The sequence below is a fragment of the Lissotriton vulgaris genome, chromosome 9, assembly GCF_964263255.1.
Source record: "Lissotriton vulgaris chromosome 9, aLisVul1.2, whole genome shotgun sequence".
Lineage (NCBI taxonomy): Eukaryota > Metazoa > Chordata > Amphibia > Caudata > Salamandridae > Lissotriton > Lissotriton vulgaris.
The window spans coordinates 261,647,356-261,667,435 of record NC_141697.1 but is presented as its reverse complement, the minus strand read 5'-3'; the positions used below and the strand labels follow the sequence as shown (position 1 = coordinate 261,667,435).

The 20,080-nt window shown below is 44.9% G+C and overlaps 1 protein-coding gene across 1 annotated transcript in view; it reads left to right on the top strand.

The window, feature by feature from the left end:
• NEK9 (NIMA related kinase 9) overlaps nucleotides 1-20,080 on the top strand; it is a 341,543-nt gene that overhangs the window by 9,940 nt on the left and 311,523 nt on the right. The gene's annotated exons all lie outside the window — the stretch shown is intronic.

Sequence of the window (20,080 nt, the reverse complement as noted above, 5' to 3'; positions counted from 1 at the left end):
TGTTTTTTTTCCCTTTTGTGTGAAGCATCCTGGTAAAGTGCATGTGTTTTTGAGCCATCTCCCTGGTGTACATCTCTCCTCCTGCACTCTGTTCTCTCTGTTGCCTGTATTCTTCTCCCTGCCATCCTCCCTATGTTCTCACCTGTCTGCTTCCATGCATTGCTTCCCTCCCCAACCGCTCCCTCCATGTTGCTTTCCCTCAACCACTTTGTTGCTTTTGCTCCCCTCTCCCATTTTACGTTGGCTTCTCCTCCAGCCACCCTTGTTGCTTTTGCTCAGCCTCCCGTGTTGCTTTGGTGTTCAACCCGAACTCGCTTGTGTTGCTTCACTTCAACCACCTCGATTTAGGAAAAAAAAAGGTTTTTGCTTGTTTTTTTCTTTTTTACTAACGATCCAACTCGATTGATAAATAAAAAAGTGGGCATGGGTGTTTTTAACTTTAACCAAGCTGCGCAGCATCTAAGATGCTGTGCAGCACAGCTGAAAACCATTTGTAAAGCCAGTAGTTCACGAAGGCGAGACCTATTTGCTTTGTCACTGCTTGTTCTGCTTAATGTTTTCAATTGGGAACATTTAACTCACCAAGTGAGTGCTGAATGAAGCACATTTAAAGGTCTCTGAAAGCTGGTAACAGTGATTCTGTGGCCATTTAGTGATGGCTTCTTTTCCCTAAAGCCTGCAGTTTGGTAATGTTGCACATATAGATTATTTGGGGCCGGATGTACAACCCTATTTTGCATGCGCAAACGAGTGTGCGATCCGTTTGCGCATGCACAATCTAATAGGGCTATGCACAATCCCTATTTAGCGAGTTTTTTTTGCGACTCACTCACTAAATAGGAATCGCAAGTCGCTATTAGGAAGGGGCGTTCCATGGGCGTCCCTTCCTAATAGCGAGTCAGAGGCCTATGTAAGAATGTTTTGCGACCGCAATTGCAGGGAAAGAAACCTTGATGCTGTGACCTACGGGAAAGAAGAGCTAGATTGTCCATATAAGGAGGGAAGCTGTTCTGATTCTTGGAAGATATGCACTAGGCCATCAATTGCAGAATTTATTCGCATGCATCAGACAGATCCTTAGGTACTTCACCAGAGAGTGTAGACTTCGGGTGCTATCCCCCTCACCTCTGGCAGAATGGCTGTCAGGCAGACACCAGCTCTGGTTAAACAACTGCTCTTCAAGTACCCTGCACAGAATTCCATTCCTTGGTCATGAAGATAGTGGAACTAGAACAAAGTATGGTGGTTTGGATCCCACATTTATACACATTTTCTTGATTGTGGATGTAAATCTGTGTCCCTAAATTTAGATCTAGTTTGGGGAGGTTCCCCTTCAAATATTTTTCTTAGGTTGCTCTCCAGAAACAATCTTTGTGTAAAGTGATGCTTCTCACAACAGGTAGCAATGAGACTGTCTTCAAGCAGAAACAGCCAACGCCAGGAAACAGTGAAATGTGAGATCTCTCCACCTGGCTGTCACCAGTAATCCAGGCCAGAAAATAATAATGTCCGTATACCAATCATGGGTCATTCCCACCCTAACAGTAATATATGTCTTGCTGCCCTTCTTCGAGGGGTGGTTTCAAAACTAATAAATATTACTGTTATTATTAAAAAAAGATGCAGTCATATAGACCAGTAATTAAACAAACAGTACCCATAGAAAATGCTGCCTCTAAAATACTGACTACCCCCAACCCCCAGTAAAAAAACTCTTGGCATATGAGTGAGCTCAGTGTTCGATGTGCTCTTAGGCCACATTACAGTATAGATGTCCGATGCCCCCGCCAAAGTCGTATCTAACCAGGAAACAAAATAGAGTGGTAAAATGTGCATTGAAAGTACTGGTAGCTTGATAGATTGTAATTTATGATCCAAAAGGAAAAAGCAAAATGTTATACTCGCATGCCTTCCTGGATTCCCGCCCCCCCCCCCCACTCATCAGCTGCTTCCCTTGAATGAATTTAGTATCTTCTTGAGATGTTGGCACTGAATATACTGGATTATTTGTTTTTAGTGCGCTGCCATGATATATAAGCCTGTTGGTTTCTTAACCATTTTTGCTTGGTATATACGATGTTCAGTCAGACATGCTTTGAATTTTCGTTTGGTTTTTCCTTGAAGCTAAATAATTAAAACCAGAGATGAAAGTCAAACTGTAGCCAATGTATTCACCACCACGTGTCTTGTAATTCTACCTTGAAGTTTTATAGCAGTTGGAAAGTAACTATACAGTAAAAAATACTGTACATTTGTATTCATATGTGGAACAAGCATAGTGGGTAGCTAGGAATGTTAAATTAAAATCCAAGGTTGGCAACAAGACTAATGGGATGGGTTTTCTTCATGTGCTGTTTGAGGATAAGGAATATAGATGGGGTGATATGTGCAGAGACCAGATCCAGCTGTCATCTGAATAAGCCTTTTTGGTGGAACCGAAAGTAGTAAGCCATGTACATTTTGCTCTCTTGCCCTGTCTTCTTTTCCATGTAGCTGTGGGCAGTTTAATGCAGAGTTATATTTGTTTCTTAGTAATCGGACTGATTTTGTTGGAGCAAATGTTATATTTGCTACCAAGGGTAATTCTGGCCCATGTTTGTGTTAGTCTTATGTTGTAAATATTATTCTTACTTGATTACTATGTTCTCCCTCCAATTACTGTATTTCTGACCTTTAGGCTGACTTGAGAGATAAGTTAAACTGGTCACTAGATAAAGGTCTCTAATTTGGCAGGAGCATCATTCAGGAAAGTAGAAACTGTGATTAGGATGAGCTTGTCTTGAACAGTGTCTTATAACTGAGGATGCTCACTTACTTTATATCTATTTTGACTTTCAAATGTGTAATTGTCTCTCTGGCTACATCATTGTAAAATATATAATATTTCACTCAAGTTTCTAGTAGAAGCCAGGTTCTGTCCTTCACTACACTTACATCTAATGAACAAGTTTCAGTATATAATTACCACTTCATGATAAGTGGTTTGTCAGCTGTCTTTCAAAATGTGCTGATCGAATTTCCACGTAATGGGTTGCCCTAAGTGGGAGTGACATTGAATTCTGTTAATTTTCCTCTGAGTTATAGTTTGAAATCTGAAATACCTCTTGAAAGAATTGCATAATAGATTTGAGTTCTTTTAACATTCTTTTTGGCGGGTGTTTTTTTTCCCCCTGTGGATGCCAATAAAAAGAATACATGCTGATTCGCCTGCAGTAGATGTTGCTTACTAGTTTTCTGATCCTAGTTTAAGGATATCTCTGAGTTTGTTTTCTCCTTGTTTTTATCTTTGAAAGGTTTTTGTTTTACCTGCAAGTGGATAAAGAAATCACAGACTTTTAAAATTGTTTAATAAATGTATCCACCAGTTCCCCACTTGGGGATTATCTTTTGAATTTAGGGAGTTAAAATTGCAATCGGTTTCAGAATATCTGCACAATTCAGTTTTATGTGATTATTGCATGTTTACAATGACTTTGATTTCTTATTTGTATCTGCATGTGGGACTTTCACCCAAAATAAACCTGTTTATATATTTGTCAGTTAACCCCTTGCATGCTGCCGCAAGTCTGCGCCTGTGCGGCAGAATCGCGAGTGGGCGGGTCTGTACACACGAGCACTGTAGTGCATGACGGATGGGGGCCGTCATCAGCATGCAAGGGGTTAAACTGTTTGGATCTAACCACATGGGTCATAGAGAACTTAATTGCCCTACAATATTAACTTGAACGACCTTTAGGACAGCAGGAGATAAACAGCAATGTGTAAGTTTGTGACAAGTAGTCTGAGGGAGAGCCAGATGGAAGTAGATGAGTGGAAAGTTCTGAGTTCCATGCAGCACATTACCAATTGGTCTAGAGCAAGGGTGTACATTCACTATCTTGGGATTTCCAGGATTCCACGTCAGAAAGTCACTTACATTTAAACTCTTCGGTAATCAATTAATCAGTGATCCTGAAAACTTGGCACAGCTGTGAACCTCGAGGACTGAAGATGGGCATCTGTAGTTTTAATTTGGGTCTTTTCACTTGCTTGTTAAACTGCACTAAGACTTCTCCTTTGTGACAACCTGTTAACAAACAAAATTGTGTTGTTTCTTCTGTCTTGTTTCAAAGAAAAGCCCTCAGCTGATTGGCTGATGTTGGCTACACCAGCAGTAATTCTGTCTGCTAATTCTTGTTTGCCAGGAGGTTTCATATTATCTGTGTTGTAAATCTTCAGTGTGGTTGTGGAAGAAATGTTATTTTTCAATATACGTAAGACAAGAATATATATGTAATATAAAGATTTGATCTGATGTGAATATTGAGGGTTTTGTTTCTGTGAATAACGTTGGCCATTGACTCATTCCCTGTCTCTTTGCTGCCCTTTCAAAGTTGCTGGAGAGAGTGCCAATACTTCATTTTTCCTGTGATACAACAAGATATTGCATTTTAGACCCATTGCAGACCAGGGTTGGATCTGTGAACATTAGTCAGGGAGTTCTTGATGTAATTCTGGATCTCATAGGGGAGATGTGGCTATAGATTCTGTGTTCTATCCATATTGGATTTTCCAACCACATTAGAAACTAGTGACTGTCCATTCCTACACTAATACTTTGCTGAAGGTGACATTTGTGGTCATGAACTTAAATGAGTATTCTATCCTAATGTGTTGCACCCTCTCTTAGAGTCTTCTACAAAATACAAAGAATTTCATAGCCAGATTCGTTCCATAGCTAAAAGAAGTTTAGCACATCTGCTGAGAATGTCATTGTCTCCTTTAACCTGCATTATGGTTTATAGTTGGTCTTATGAATCCCCCTGCATGGCATATAATCGGTTACTTTGACCTCTTTTTCTTAAGAAAATATTTTTAAAACTTAGTCCCCTTAGTGGTCATTAAGATGAGTTGGAAAGTGTTTTGGTGAATCCCACTTTTTGGCGCACTGGGTTTGTTGATCGCACTGTCTGTATGTACAGATGGTGAGCTGTTCTGTTACTTATAGGGAAATGAGGACAATCCGACCTACAAACGAAATGGAGGCTACATTGTAACTTTTGAGAAATAAATCCCATACAGGGCTTATTGGAAGTAGAACACAATGATGCCATACTTCTCATGAAGAGGGTCCAAAACCAAACACGGCTATGTATCCATTCTTGCTCCTATTTTGTGACGGGATCTAGTAAAGGGATGGATTGACTCGTTAGCCCCTTATATTTTAAGGTATTGCGCTAAAGTACTTTGTATAAAAGTCTTACAAACCCATACCTTATTTTCCAAAGTGCGCGAAGGAAAATATCATTCATACTCGCCCATTGGAGGGCTCCTTCGCTGAGCGCTAAGAGCGCGATTAGTTGTGCGCTTTTCGTTTCCTCTCATAGCTTATTTCATAAAGACTAAGCTTGGACATCTTGGAAGATGTCGATAAGTTATCAAACCTGGTTTCCATAATTAATACTGGTCGGGGTTTATTTCAATTGAATGTCAGAGTACAACACGTCTGATTTTAGTACATTCAAATACACTGAAATTTCGCTGTCACAGGTCTTTGTAGCACCGCTAACGTCCGCTTCATTTATAGAAACTAGGAGTCCCAGAAATCTTGAGGTGACCGTTTCGTTTGATATATAGGCCTTTTTAGACTGCTCCCGGGATTACCAGCATAGAGTGATTCAGTTCCGGGCGAGTTGGTGACAAGAGGTACGAGTCAGACAACCGTTTGTCATAGCGTTGTGTACAAAAAGCAGCTGCGTTATGCATCTGTAAGTCCATGCGTACTTACAAAAGAGTGTTTTATCCGTAGGTGTTGCAGTGGAGGACAAGCTTAGTCTTTCTGAAATAAGCTACGAGAGGAAACGAAAAGCGCACAACTATTCACGCTCTTAGCGCTCCGCGAAGGAGCCCTCCAATGGGCGAGTGTGAATGATATTTTCCTTCGCGCATTTTGGAAAATAAGGTATGGGGTTGTAAGACTTTTATACAAAGTACTTTAGCGCAATACCTTAAAATATAAGGGGCTAACAAGTCAATCCATCCCTTTACTAGATCCAGTCACAAAATAGGAGCAAGAATGGATACATAGCAGTGTTTGGTTTTGGACCCTCTTCATGAGAGGTATGGCATCATTGTGTTCAACTTCCAATAAGCCCTGTATGGAATTTATTTTCGTATTTCGGATTGTCCTCGTGTCCCTTTAAGTAACCGAACAGTATACAGATCCTTTTTACCTGAGCCTGAAGATACTGAAAGAGGCCAAAGGTTTTTTCAAAAGATCCCAGGTACTTTCTTGTGTAAATAAGTGGTGGTGCAACTTTAAAAGCTAAGAGGAATGCAGTCAAATAATAAAAACGTTATTGTTTTTCTGCATTTTTGATACAGACAATTGACAAAGCCCTGATGAAAGTCCAGGAACTGGTTTCCTTGGACTAGAAACGCGTCGGCGCTTCTGAAGGAGCGATTTTGTTACACCAAGCGTTCCAACTGGCTGCGGCCAGTGTCAAATCATTCTCTAACTAAAGTCTTACTCTTTCTTTTTGACTTTGTCTCTTTTTTTCTTTTCTTATGAATATAGATTAGGTCTTTTGAATAATAACTTGTTGAATTTTTCGTGTTTGTAATGTGTATTGTATATAGAATGCATGAGAATTGTATTTTTGAAATTTATATGTTAGTCTTGTAAATAGTAGTGTACAGGTTTAAGTGAAATATATTGAATGTTTTTGTTTCTTTTCTGTATTAACTTTTATACAAAATAAATTTCAAAAAAATTGCAGTTGATGGGTATAAAATAAATACCAGGGCAAACGTACAAATTTGTGTTTGTCCTATTGGTTCAAATAAGTGTTCAAAGAAAAGGTGGGGGCAGGCATATTGTGTTTGTTAATAATTCATTTGCTTCTAGCCAAAGATATAATTATGAAAGCTTTTCTGCCTGGCAGAAAGGTATAGAAGGCTCTGCCCGAAAATACTTGTAAGATAAGTGTGACATTCTCTTCTATATGCAACTGGCGTTCCTTGAAAAAACGTTTCCTAGGCAATGTCACAAACTGAATGACACATGTTTTTCAGTTGAAGTGCCCTACCCACTCCTTGAACAGCATGCCCACACATCTGTTGCTCCTAATCTCTGCTGCTGTTGAGATTGAGACTCATGGTCTACATATTCCAGTCGCAGTTCTCTGGCATAATGCAGTCTCTATTTTTATTAGTGTTTAATTACTTGCTTGGGCAAACAATGAAATAAGCATTCACGTGCATTCTTTATACATAGGTAAGCAACCAACAATGGTCAATATGACCAGACCTATCCCCATTGATTTAAGTTGCTTACAGTTCAAATGTACATCATGTATAAGCTTAGACAAGTCATCGATTCCAACCAGTTCGGCTGTCTTCGTGCCTATAAAAAAGTGAATGATTGTAATTCCGAACTATTTACTTTAAAACCTTAGGCAGTACATAATGATGAAACATATTACAACATGCATTTTCAAACCCAGCTTTTAGGGATGAGTCCTCTGTCTTTTCACTATTCATTCTTTCCTGATGATTCCGCTCCGTCTTGTACAGTGACCAGGGGTTGACTTGTATGCAGTCTCAGCTTTTGTTATAGAACTTACATACTGTTGTACCTGTTTCATTGGATTCGCTGTTGATTTATCATCAGTTGACTTCTTCCAGAGTGGGGCGTTTGAACAAATTTTCAAAGACTTTAAATTGTAGCACTCAATGAAGTAACAGTCAATTTCATCAACCAAAATCTACCTCTTGTGCGAGATGCTGTCCCATGTTCCTCCTCTTAGTGGTTATGCATAGAAACTGGCGACCGAAATAGGAGTGGGCCTAGCCATTATTGACCCGCTTCCGACTCTAAAACTTGGCACTTTCCCCCTTGTTCTGATCAGGGAAACATTTGTCCATTTTTCTTAGGCTTGCATAATCCAAAGCAATATGCTTCTGTAACAACTCGCTGACTAAGATATCTACTTTGTTCATGAAATAATTAGCTGTTTGTATTCCGGGTTGCTTCCCTAGCACTTATTTGTTGGCGTCCTCAGAATCTAACTATTCCTCATTGCATAATGCTTATTCTGAGAGCCTTGTTGTTTCCAATGGCGGCAGTGCTCGGTTCCACTACTGTCTCGGCAGGGGCATTGTTGGGGAAAGTGGTGGCAACATGTCTGGCCTACCACAGTCCTTTGCTGCTGCCTGAAGTTGGCAGTGGGTAACTACATTTTTACCCATATTGGCTACAGTGTGCCAGTATGGAAAAAGAGGAAATAAGTACAGGGTTCATTTAAAGGAATCTGGGTATAGAGTAGCTCTCTCTTCCTTCATTCTTATTGACTTTTCCGGTTCAGTGGTGGACAAGGCCAGTCCTCACATGGTTGCCATTCAAAGATGGTGATAACTCCTATAGTTTCTGTTTGGGACTTATCAGTTAAATTTGACATTTATTTATAAATGAGTGTGGAATGCAAACATTCTAAGTGATAAATCAATATTTGTTTGTGAAATATGACAATAGGCAAGCATACCTCAACATTCAGAAATGAGGACAAGGCTTGAGTGTAGCAGGTTTATTGATCTATACAATTACAGTCACTTGTTCGATCTGATCATTTTCTTTTTCTTTCGTTATTTGATTTTTCATTTTTTGCCTTTGTTGTTAGTGCGTATGGGTCTAAGGCTTTTTTTTTTATGGGAAGGAAGATTTGTAGTAATCACAAGGAAGTCTCAAGTCAATCGTGAAGCAATAGAATGCAGTCTGGAAAATGCTTTGTGGTGCTCAGATCATCAGGATCGTTCTGTGTAATCCATATTGGTCGGATCTGCAGTTTTACACATTTCTCGTGCTTTTTACTTAATTTTCAGTTAAGAACAGCGAGATTGTATTTTTTTGTTGCTTGCTGTATGTACTATACCTGCTAGTCCTGCTTGTACTCTGAAGACTAAATAGTGTATCTGGTGAATAATCACTCATTCCTATGGGTTGCTTCTTTACAACTCCTGTGTGGGACTCTTGAAGCACATGATCGGGTTAGTTGTCCGATTACCCATTCCTGTGGGTTACTCCGTGCCACACCCTGATGGACTCCTTGGACAACCTTTACCTAGTTGTGTAATAGTCTCTCCTCTGTTTCTCCAAGATGATCCATCTGAGATTTAGCACGGATGATTTCATAATGCACATTCCTACAGGTTTCTGATGTGTGGACTGCATCTTTTACATTGTGACTGATGGAAGATTGCACACCTGAAAGTGGTAATGTTCACCTCCGATTGGACTCCTCAGAGCGTGTGCCAAGGATGGTTGCATGATGCCTGTTCCTATCGGTTGCTCCTCTGCCACTCCTGTGGGAACTCCAAAGCGGTTACTATATTTGCTGGAAGATCGCACCCACTAGGGTAGCGGTTGTCAACTCTGGACACTTTACTCTACTCTAAATATGGTAGGGATCTGTGTGCACCACTGTATATTTACGTCCTCCCACTTTTTTCCATACGTATGTGTGGCTACACACTAGTAGCTACACAGTTTGGTTACACACACACACCAACCCAAAACACTTCCTATGAAGACCACACTGCCCTCTCATTCTTTCCGTCCATCAGTAAACTTGTATCCATTGCCTAAGCTCCCATGTCTCTCTCTCCTATTTGCTTCAACAAATTCTTAGTTGGTGTAGCAAAACGCAATAACAGCACAACTCTGGTCCTCGCGTAACAAGTTGAACGATGACTACTACAAGAGAACTCTACATGTAAATGCTGGTTTCTTTATGCCATGCCCTTGCCAAGCTAAAGACATTTGCCCAAGGGTACATATAGCAACAAAAAAAACTAAACCTGTATGAAAATCAGACCTACTTGAGACTTAAACTCCCTTCTGTATCTTTAGGCCCCCTTAAAACCTAGGGAAGGGTGGCATTAAAATATCACATTGCATGCTCCTTTGGAGGGCTTCTAAAGCCAGATCAGTGCTTCATCTTACCATTCTAGAGATTTATTTACTCCATTTACCATGACGCTAGGCATCTTTCTCTGTATGGGAAAAGAATTACAATAACATAATAAACATGTACATAAAGTGCACATGTATCTAAATATGTAGGCACATGCACATATCAATGGGTGCAATTAAATGGCTAAGCATACAAACCAACAGCTTTATTCTAGCCCCACCCAATTTAGCTGATTCATCCATGCCTACATTTTGTCCTCCGGAATGGAGATTGACATGCAGAACACCAAAGCCATGTCATTAAGCATGAAAGGCAAGAAAAACCTGGGCCTTGCCAACAAGTGTTTAGAATATTACCCAGTGCTCAAACCTAGGAGTAATATTGGCAAAGGCTTTATTGGTCCAAACTGATCGATGCTGCTAAGAACAGAGAACACCATGGCATAATACTTTAAAAATATATATTTTTATCACGTTTTCTAGTTATTTGCAATCCTCTCACACAATGGCACATGATTAGCAATAAACCGGATGATAAGCTCCTCATTACATTGTGAGAATCTCGATACAGTGTACAATGCAAAACCTATAGCCTGGGGCACTTGTTGGTTCCACCCATTCTCTAGCTCTCTCGTGGAGCTCAGAGCTGTGCACACCACTCTTATGGTGATCCTCCATCTGGTGGGTCCTTAATTTTACCTACATTTTATCTGCATGTCTCCAATTCCTCCTCCCACCTTTTCGTCTCTCCTAGTGAGCGGAATATGCTGTTCATCTACTATGGGCCCGGCCTGTCTGGGAGGTCCTGCTTCCAAACCTCTACCTCTGGGGCTCTGGGCACTACACCGTGTATTGCCGTCCACCTTACCGTGGCATAATACTTAATAGATTTTTATTGGATGGGATATCCACTATGCTGAAAAGTGTACCAAAGGGTCCCTGTTAGTCTAATGCTTTAACAGGATACTAGCAAATTAGAAGCCCGCATAATCTAATCTGTCCTGATGCCGCCCCCACCCCAATCCAAAAATATTCTATACAACCCCTCTTTTGGCCTCTAAGCGCTCAGTGCGACTTTTAACTCTAAAGTACATAATCCAAAGATCCATACAAGCTTGAGCGCCTATGACTGCCAAGTAGAACTTGCAGGGAGCAATCATGCATTCCATTGTTTATGCTAGAACACATTTCCTCTCAGAAGTTCCACCTTGACAACAGCTGCATACTTGAATAGGTTAAATCACTGGGAAGCTGTTCATTCACCTACTACCTGCACACAGACCTTTTATGAGGCACCTCTAATGCAGGTCCACCATCCTGTGATGTCTTCCCTTTAATTTTTTTTTTTTTTTTAATGAAAGATCTTAATGACCAACACAGCGGATCGCCTACAACCCTGGGGCCGGCCGCATATATACTTAAAGCACGCATTACAGCAACGCCACTCACATCCCGGAGGCCGGGCAGCGCTGTAATCGAGGAAGTTTTACCTGTCAATGTATGAAGCTTATCCGCTGTGCCCCCATATTGTTAAGTAAAGCACAAAATAAAAAATTTCTAACAAACAAAAAGGAGTCCGCCCAGGCAGCCTCCGTCAGGACTCTAAGCAACTGTGCACAAATACTACAATTAGGCCCTGGACCATCACTAAATCACCCACCCACCCCATCTCCCCCCCGCTTTTATCGTAACCCTCCACTAATTCCCCCTTTCTAATCTCACCCCGTCTATTACTCTAAGCTCAGCCTTGCACCCTGTCTACAGGGTCCACAAATTAGCAATACCTTCTATGTCGCTGGGTCACTAGTCCTCGCCTCCGCCGCCGATTCAACAGATGTACCCCCACCCCTACCCTTCAGGTATGTGGTGTACAGACCCCAGAAGTTTTTTGGTCTGCTTCACGGTGGGAGTAGCTCGCTGAAGTTCTCAGATTGGGTGCAGCAAAAGCACATCACACGTCCATTGCGACACTGTGGGCAGAGGACCTCTTAGCCAGCACATTGCCACTCTGTGCTTTGCCATTAGCAGGCCCATATCCACCAACCGGCGAGCCGCCTTCAGCAATCTTTTGGAGTAGCCCAGCAGCGCCAAAGCCAGGTCCGGGAGGATCTCCAACTCTACAATAGTGCTTTTTTCCCAGTATTGGAAAACCCCTGGGCAGCCCCATGCTAAGTGTGTAAAGTCCGCCGTCGGGAAGCGACATCGGTCACAGGTTGCGTCCTCTCTCAGTCCGTACCTGGGCATTCTCTCTGGGGTATAGTACACACTATTAATGAATTTAAAATGAATCAGTCTTTGCTTGCCATGCAGGGAGATGCGCTTCTTGTTAATGCAACAGTACAACCACATATCGTCCTCAATTGTTATGTCCAAGTCACGTTGCCAGGCCAGTATGGCTTTAGTGTAATGGTTGGCCCTCTGTGACATTGCCAATTTATATATATATATTGGTTACTAGTTTGCGGGGAGATTTCGTTTTAATGAGATATGTTAGTTCTCGCACCTCAGGGTGCTCGTCCATGTAATCTCCAAGTTGTTGGCGCAGTGCTCTATGCACTCTGTGAAACTGGAAGCGCTGCAGGAGGGAGGGTGCTTCTATAGCGGTCGTGACTTCGTCCCATGTTTTGAAAACTCCTTCCGAAAACAGGCCCCCCACTTTGTGAATGCCCAGCGCTCGAAGTTCCTGTACGGCTCCCTTATCACTGAAGGGGGTCAGCCAGACCGCCCAATCCACTGGCATTTCCGGAGAATACAACAGTGCCCCTGCCTGCTGTTGTAATAAGCAGCGCCAGGGATGCCGCGTTGAGTTCAGGGAATCCAGAATCCCTGTTCTGTGAACCGCCGTCTTGAAGATGACGGACGGGAAGAGGGTCAGCAAACAACCTCTCAAGCCTGAGATATGGAATGTCATCTGCGCCGTGGATCCATCTGTGAGCCTGCACACTCTGTGCCGCCCTGTAGTTGAGTTCTAGGTCTGGTGCACCCAAGAAACCCAGGTGGTATGGCAGTGTGAGAACCCGCCACTGAACGCGAGCCTGCTTACCCGCCCAAGCCAGCCTAACCATTGATTTGTTAAGTCTGGCGAAGAAGGAACGCGGTAACACTATCGGTATATTTGCAAACAGGAAGAGGAATCTAGGCAACACTACCATCTTCATGATTGAGACTCTTCTGAGGAGCGACAGCGGCAGTCCAATCAAAGTTTCGACATCGTCCCCTAACTTTGATACGGCCGTTCCATGATTTTCTCGGAAAACTATTTCCGAGTCTGTGTGCAGTTTGATGCCAGGATACCGAACCGACTCGTCTGACCACATTAGCGGGAATTCTATCTCTTACAGCGTCGTGGAGGGTGTAAGCGGGAAGGCAATGGATTTAGACCAGTTAACCTTCAACCCAGAGAGTGCCCCAAAGTGTACCATCTCTCGAAGAACCGCAGAGAGGTTGTTGTCAGTTTCCCTCACGTATAACACGGTGTCATCTGCGTACGTGGAGACCACGATTTCATAAGCTGGGAAGCAGACTCCCCTGTGGCTGTGATATTCCCTGAGCGCGCACGCCAGGGGCTCCACGATTAAAGCATATAGCGTCGGCGACGGGGGGCAGCCCTGGCGAGTGCCCCTAGTAATGGAAATACATATGTGACTAGATACCCCAAACGAATGCGCACGGTGGGGGCGTTATATAACACCAGTATCATTTGCAAAAAACAGGGCCAAGTCCCATCCTGGTCAACACTTGTCTCATAAAGGGTCACTCCACTGAGTCAAATGCTTTCTCCATGTCCAGGAAAACAGCAATGGCCTTCGTGTCCTGTCGGACGTGTTGTATCGTGCCGAAGACCGTGCGGATATTATAAGTGAGGTTTCTGTCAGGAACAAACCCCGCCTGTTCCGGGGCGACTAGAACCGGGGTCAGCAGGGCCAAGCGGTTAGCTAAGATCTTCGTGAACAACTTGGTGTCCATTTTGAGCAGGGAAAGCGGCTGGTAAGATCCACAATCCTCTGGGGGTTTACCTGGTTTGGGGATGGCTACTAAAATGGCTTCCCTCATTGATTGTGGCATCTGTCCTGTTACGCACATGTCATCGAATAGTGCTGCTATGTGTGGGAGCAGTAGATCAATGAAGGTCTTGTAGAAGTTCACAGTGAGTCCGTCCCTGGGCACTATTTGCCCACATTCCTGTCAATGCCTGCAGGATCTCATCCTTTTCTATGGGTAGAGACAAGAACTTTCTGTGCATGTCTGATAGGAAGGGTAACATAATGTGCTCCAAGTAATCTAGAATCTCCCGATCCATATCAGACAGGCGTGGGGCGTAGAGGTCTGAATAAAATTGTTTAAATCTATCAGCGATATCTGCTTCTTCAGTTTGCAATTCGCCCTCCTCAGACCGAATCTCAGTGATTGCAGTCTTGCCCCACCTGGCCCTCAACACATTTGCCAGCACAGATCCCGGTCTATCTCCCTCCCCATACGCGTGAGACGTGGCATATTTCCCCAGATGTTGCACTTCGCTGTCCGCGGCATCGTGGAACTCCTCTAGCACTGCACATTTTGTCTGTGGAGTCCTCGTCCATCCCAGACTGATGGCTGGCCTCCAACTCCCCCTAAGTGCGCTCCAGTGTCAACAGTCTCTGCCTAATATCCCGAAGCACCCCCGAGTGCTTAGACCTGGCCACCCCTCTAATATAAAAGCCTCCCACACCGTCTGGAAACTGTCCACGACCCAACATTCACCGCAAATAATGTTTCAATCGCATCTGCTACTGCTTCCTTAAACAGGAGATCTAGTAGCGAGTAAGGGGGGAAACGCCATGTAAATGGGGAAATTGTTTTCTTAGGGGTGGACAAAACCAGCAAAATGGGGGATTGGTCCGACCGATACGCAGAAAAACCTGGCAGAAACTAGCCCTTTCTAAAGCTCTGACTGCCATCGCCGGTCTCCTTAGCAGACCTCCTGATCTATCTAAGCTCTGGTTCCTAACTAGGTTGAGGTCTCCTCCCCAAAGGATTTGTCCCGTCCCGCACCCACTCGCCGTGCTAGCAAAGAACTCCGGCAGTCGTAATTGGGGCCTTAGACGTTGACGAGTCAAGTCCAGCCCCCTGCCCTGACATCTGGAGATCGCAAACCTACCGCCGGTATCAGCTGTCAGTAATCACAACTTGTATTCGGATCTGAGGTTAACCCATGTCATTACTCCCCTTGCATGAGTTGTGAATCCTGCAGCATTAACAATCCCCCCCAGCCCCCTGGAGCGCATCACAGGGCTCTGCAGCGGGAGGTGTGTCTCTTGTAGGAGGGCAATATCTATATTGTGCCTGGTGAGGTAGTTCAGCACCCTGCGGAGTTTGCAATGGCCGTTGAGGCCCCTCACATTCCATGACAGTGCCCTGAGGGAATCTACATTGCGCCGGCCAGTTGCCTCACCCGCCGTTACTGGCCTGTCTATTGTGCGTAACGTGGTGTCCTGTGACTGATATATGTACAATATAACACACAACAACATGGCTGACCTCTCTGACTTCCTTAACCAAAACAGTGACTCCTCCCATCCCTCCCCCCCCCCCCCACCCCCCCACAGCTGACCACCCACAACTCGGTTGCGCAGCATCCCTAAAATGGACTTCCCACACCTCCCCCCTCCCACCCCCAACTCAATTAACAATAATGGTGTTTGACACTTGTAGGCAGAGGTCGCTCTATATACACTTACAAGCTTAATGCCAGCTTCCTCCTGTTTCAGGTCCACATACCGACTCCTAGTGTCTTCTCTCCCACTGTTCTTGCAGTTCGTAGCGATATATGTCCACAGGACACACGTCTATCTAATGTAGCAGACCAGCTGATATCGGTCTTCCCCATGGGCACCCCCTAAGTCTAATGCTAGGGCAATAGTGTAATCCCCAGGTCACCCTGTACCCCACGCTTACCTAATTATAACAAGGGACCCAAAAGAGTCTTTACATCTCGAAAAGCCTATATATATCCTTCACATCATTGCAATATCCGCATTCCCACCGGACACCCCACCACCCCCAACCCCCCCCAAACCATAGGTTACTTATCCAGGGCTAGCGGCCGGACGGGTCTCAGTTCTGTTCCTCAAGTGAACCTCCCGCAGCCTTGTACAATAATGCTCACTCCGGGCTTTTTCGATGCTCCCTAGCCCAGTCTTTAAGCGCCTTCTGCAGGGCCTTTGGGTCTACGAAAATGTGGGAGCGTCCTTGCCCGTTCACCTGCAGCTTGGCCGGATACAGCTGCATCGTCCAAACCGAGCTCCCGCAGCTGTTTCTTCATGGGAACAAACTGCCGTCGTGCTTCTTGGACTCGGGCGGTTAAATCCGGATAAAGGGAGATATTTGACCCTTCGTATGTCAGCGTCTGTTTTCCCCTTGCCTTGCATAGAGCAACATCCCTGTCCCGATACTTTAGCATATTCGAGAATACCTCGGCACCTAGTAAGTCGATCAGAAGCTTCTCTATACAATGTTACATATTGCCAGTTAGTGGCTTCTCCGGCAGGCCTGTGATCCGTAGATTGCAGCGTCTCGAGCCGGCTTTTAAGTACTCCGTTTTATCCTGTAGCTCCTGCATGATCCTCCCCAGTTGTTTATGGTCCGAGTCCAGTGTAGTTTGTGCTTCTTCAACTTCTGTGAGCCGACGTTCTGACATATCGAGTCTTTCTGCATGCTTGTCCATCCGATAGGAGAGGGCGTCGATTTTCGTGCCCAAAGACGAGATGCCGCTTTGTATTCCCTTTTCCATTGATAAAAATAGACTGCGGATGTCTGGTTCTTCCTCAGTAGCGGGAGGGGGTCTGTTCTCCCCTTCCGATGTGGAGTCATGCGACTTAGAGCGTTTTTGGTCAAAGGACAGCTTGGGCTGTTTCCTGTCCGTTCTGCCCATTGCTGCCTCTAGCTTGAGGCAGTTGCTCGAATACTGTCACGTAATACTTCTCTGGTATGTAGCAGTTAGAGGCCAGACCGCGGTATCCCTCCTATGCCATGACGCCCAGGAGGCAATCCAGGCCCGGATGAGCGCCGGTCCAAGGTGGCACAATGGGGTTCAGCAGTTGCGCGAGGCACCGCGTGTTTCTGGTTGTGTCCCTTACGTTCCCAGAGTCCCCTGCTATACCCTGAGCCGTCCAGTTGTGTCTTGCCTACCTCTGACGCCTCCCAGGGCAACAGGGGACTGGTTTGCAGCTGCCGCTGTCCTGCGCCATGCTCAGACCCTGCCGCGCCTCCGGTGCTTTCTCTGATGGCGTTGTGCCTACCAGGCGTGTTGCTTCCTGTGGTAAAATTATGACTCCAAACAAAAGCCCTTTCCTCCACCGACGCCGTAGCTGGCCCCCGCATGCACCTGCAGGCTTTGTCTTCTATGGCCGTCGTTCCCAGTCTTGCGCCTCCACTCACAGCGGGACTCTATCTCTCACCGAGGGTCCCCTCTCTAATATCTTCGCTATGAGGCCACAAACTCCATGCCCCATACAGTCCTCTGCTTCAGCTTGTATATATTGACTGACCTGCAGCATACAGTTATGGCTGCCCCTGGGTGTCTCCACTGATATATCGTGGAATGGCCTGTGCTGGACTGGATCTGCAGTGGTGCCAGGCCTCCTCAAATCTGGGTGCTGCGACCCCACTTTCTCAGCGCTCGTCCAGGTTGCTGGGTGCTCACCCTATACATGCCCTCTTGTGTGCAGGCACTCCAGTTCTTCTCTGCAGCCTGCAAAATGGCGGCAGGGTTCAGGCTTCAATCTGTGTGCCCCTTGAATTCAGTTCTGTGCTTTGCCGTATGTCGGCTTCCCAGGCGCATTCACATATGTCCGGCCCCTGCCTGAGCCCCCCGCAGTTTGCGGCTTCAATTCCTCCCCGCAGCGGCCGCACCACTCCGGTCGGGGGGAGGCACATCGCCGTCTCCTCCGAGCGAGCGGGCAGTGCTCACAATTGCGCCTCCGTTGCGGGTGCCTCTCTGCTGGTCGAGGGATCTCCGCACGCATTCCCAGCAGGCGGCTCCGGGAGACTCCCGACCCCCGTTCCAGCACCGCTTGGAACCGGCTCGGTCGCACTGCCTCACACCACACGTAGGGTGACGCTGCTCCTCACTCGAGCCTGGAGATGAGCGGTCCATAATTACGCGGCCTGACCAACGCCGTAACTTCTCTCCGGTAGGGACTAGGAGGGTCGGTGTTGGGTCCGTGGGTAGGGATTTGTTCCCGGTGGCAAGTGTCTGTCATGTAGCGTTATAACAATTGCGGGAGAGCCGGATTATTGCAGGATTAATGGTCGGTATGGGGGAGCTCGAGGCTCAGGTAGCCATCTTCGTCATGAGCCAAGCTCCGCCCCCTGTGATGTCTTCCCTTACTTATCCTTAAGTAAATGCTTGCAACCATCTTACAGAAGCCTTAATTTAGATGGGAAGTACAGAACTAACCAGAAAGATTCTCATGTGCTAGACTACCTCACCTACATGTCAGCCCTTGATCTCTGAAAACTATTTTATTTATTTGAAAAGTTATATATAGCGAGAACAAGACCCGCTAGGGTATCAGATCGCTGTAAATCAAATCATAGACCTTAAACTTATGCAAAAGGAAATAATAAACCAAATAAGAGGTTACACATGAAACAAATGCCAAGTAGGAAGGTAGGCCAGAGTTGTAGACAAAAAAGTAAGAGTTATTTTGGGAGGCTACTGGTTTATTGTCGCATTTGGCTATTCAGGAACAATCCTTTGACTTATTTTCTTTAACGCAGCTGTCGAGGGGTTCGCTCTGATTTCGGGAGGGAGAGCATTCCATATTCTTGGAGTAGGCCAGAGAAGGCGCGGTTGTAGGTTTTCTTCTTTTTGAACTTTGTGGTTTCAGCAGTAGAGTATTGGAACTGCTAAGGGCTCGATTTGTGTCCGAATGTTCAAGTTTTTTGTGTCAAGTAAGTGGGAGTGTTATGATGAAGCGATTTGTGCGTTAAGCAGGCTATCTTGTACTGGATCCTTGCATCGATAGAGAGCCAGTTGAGTGGATTAGATCTGGTATGATGTGATCATGTTTTCTTGATCTAGTGAGGAGTCTGGCAGCAGAGTTCAAAGTAGGTGCCACTTTAGCTTTGGGTACCCCAGCCAGGGTCACAATCCATTGTCTAAACGAGAGATAACGAGGGATTGGACAGCTAGTTTCATGTCCTCAGGCGGCAGGAACGGTTTGACTTTCCTTAATGTGTTTGAATTGGTAATTGGCTCCTCTCGTTGTTGCACTGATGTGGTCCTGCATATTTAGGCATTTGTCCAAGGGATCTAGTAGAGTATACAAAATGTGGGGTGAAATTGAGGGCCGTTAGTTGTTTGAGCCAGTTCCAGGTGGGGCCTGATTGATTGTGGGGGACAATCAGGAGGAATTCGGTCTTGAGGGTATTTAACATAAGGCGCTTGTGAGATAACCAGGCATGGGTTTTCGGAAGTGCACTGTTAAGAGTTTTGATGTCATCTGCAGAAGAAATTCTCATGGAATAAGTATCAGCTGCGAACATGTGGTAGTGTTTGTTCGTGCTGTTCAAAATTTCTATGAGAGGATCCATGTACACGTTGAAGAGTGTGGGAGAGAGTGCGGATCCTTCAGGTTCTCCAATTGAGACTGGTTTAGTGTTGGAGAGGTCATGATTGACTTTGATTCTTTGTGTTCTATTATGTAGGAAAGGAGCTAACCAGTTTAAAACTAGGCCCGATAACCCCATCTTTTTTTCAAGCAGTTCAATCATGTCATGTTTCACCATGTCAAACGTCGAGGAGAGATCAAGTAGTATGAGCAGCCACGGTTCCTTCTGGTCGAGTAGTCTTAGTGTATCATCAACAATGTGTGATAGTGCAGTTTCGGTACTGTGACCAGATCTGAAGCCTGATTGGTATTGGTCGAGGAGTTGGTATTGGTTGAGGAGTTTAAATTGTTGTTGATCTTGCAGAGTTGTGTGTGTGTAAGCGTTGCTCATGTAATTTGGCTAGAGTCATGATATTGGAGATAGGTCGGAAGTTGTTACGGTCAGATATGTCAGCGTTTGGCTTTTTAAGTATTAGGGTGACTTGTCCTATCTTGAGGCAATCTCGAATCATGGCCTTCACAAGAGATTCACTGACAA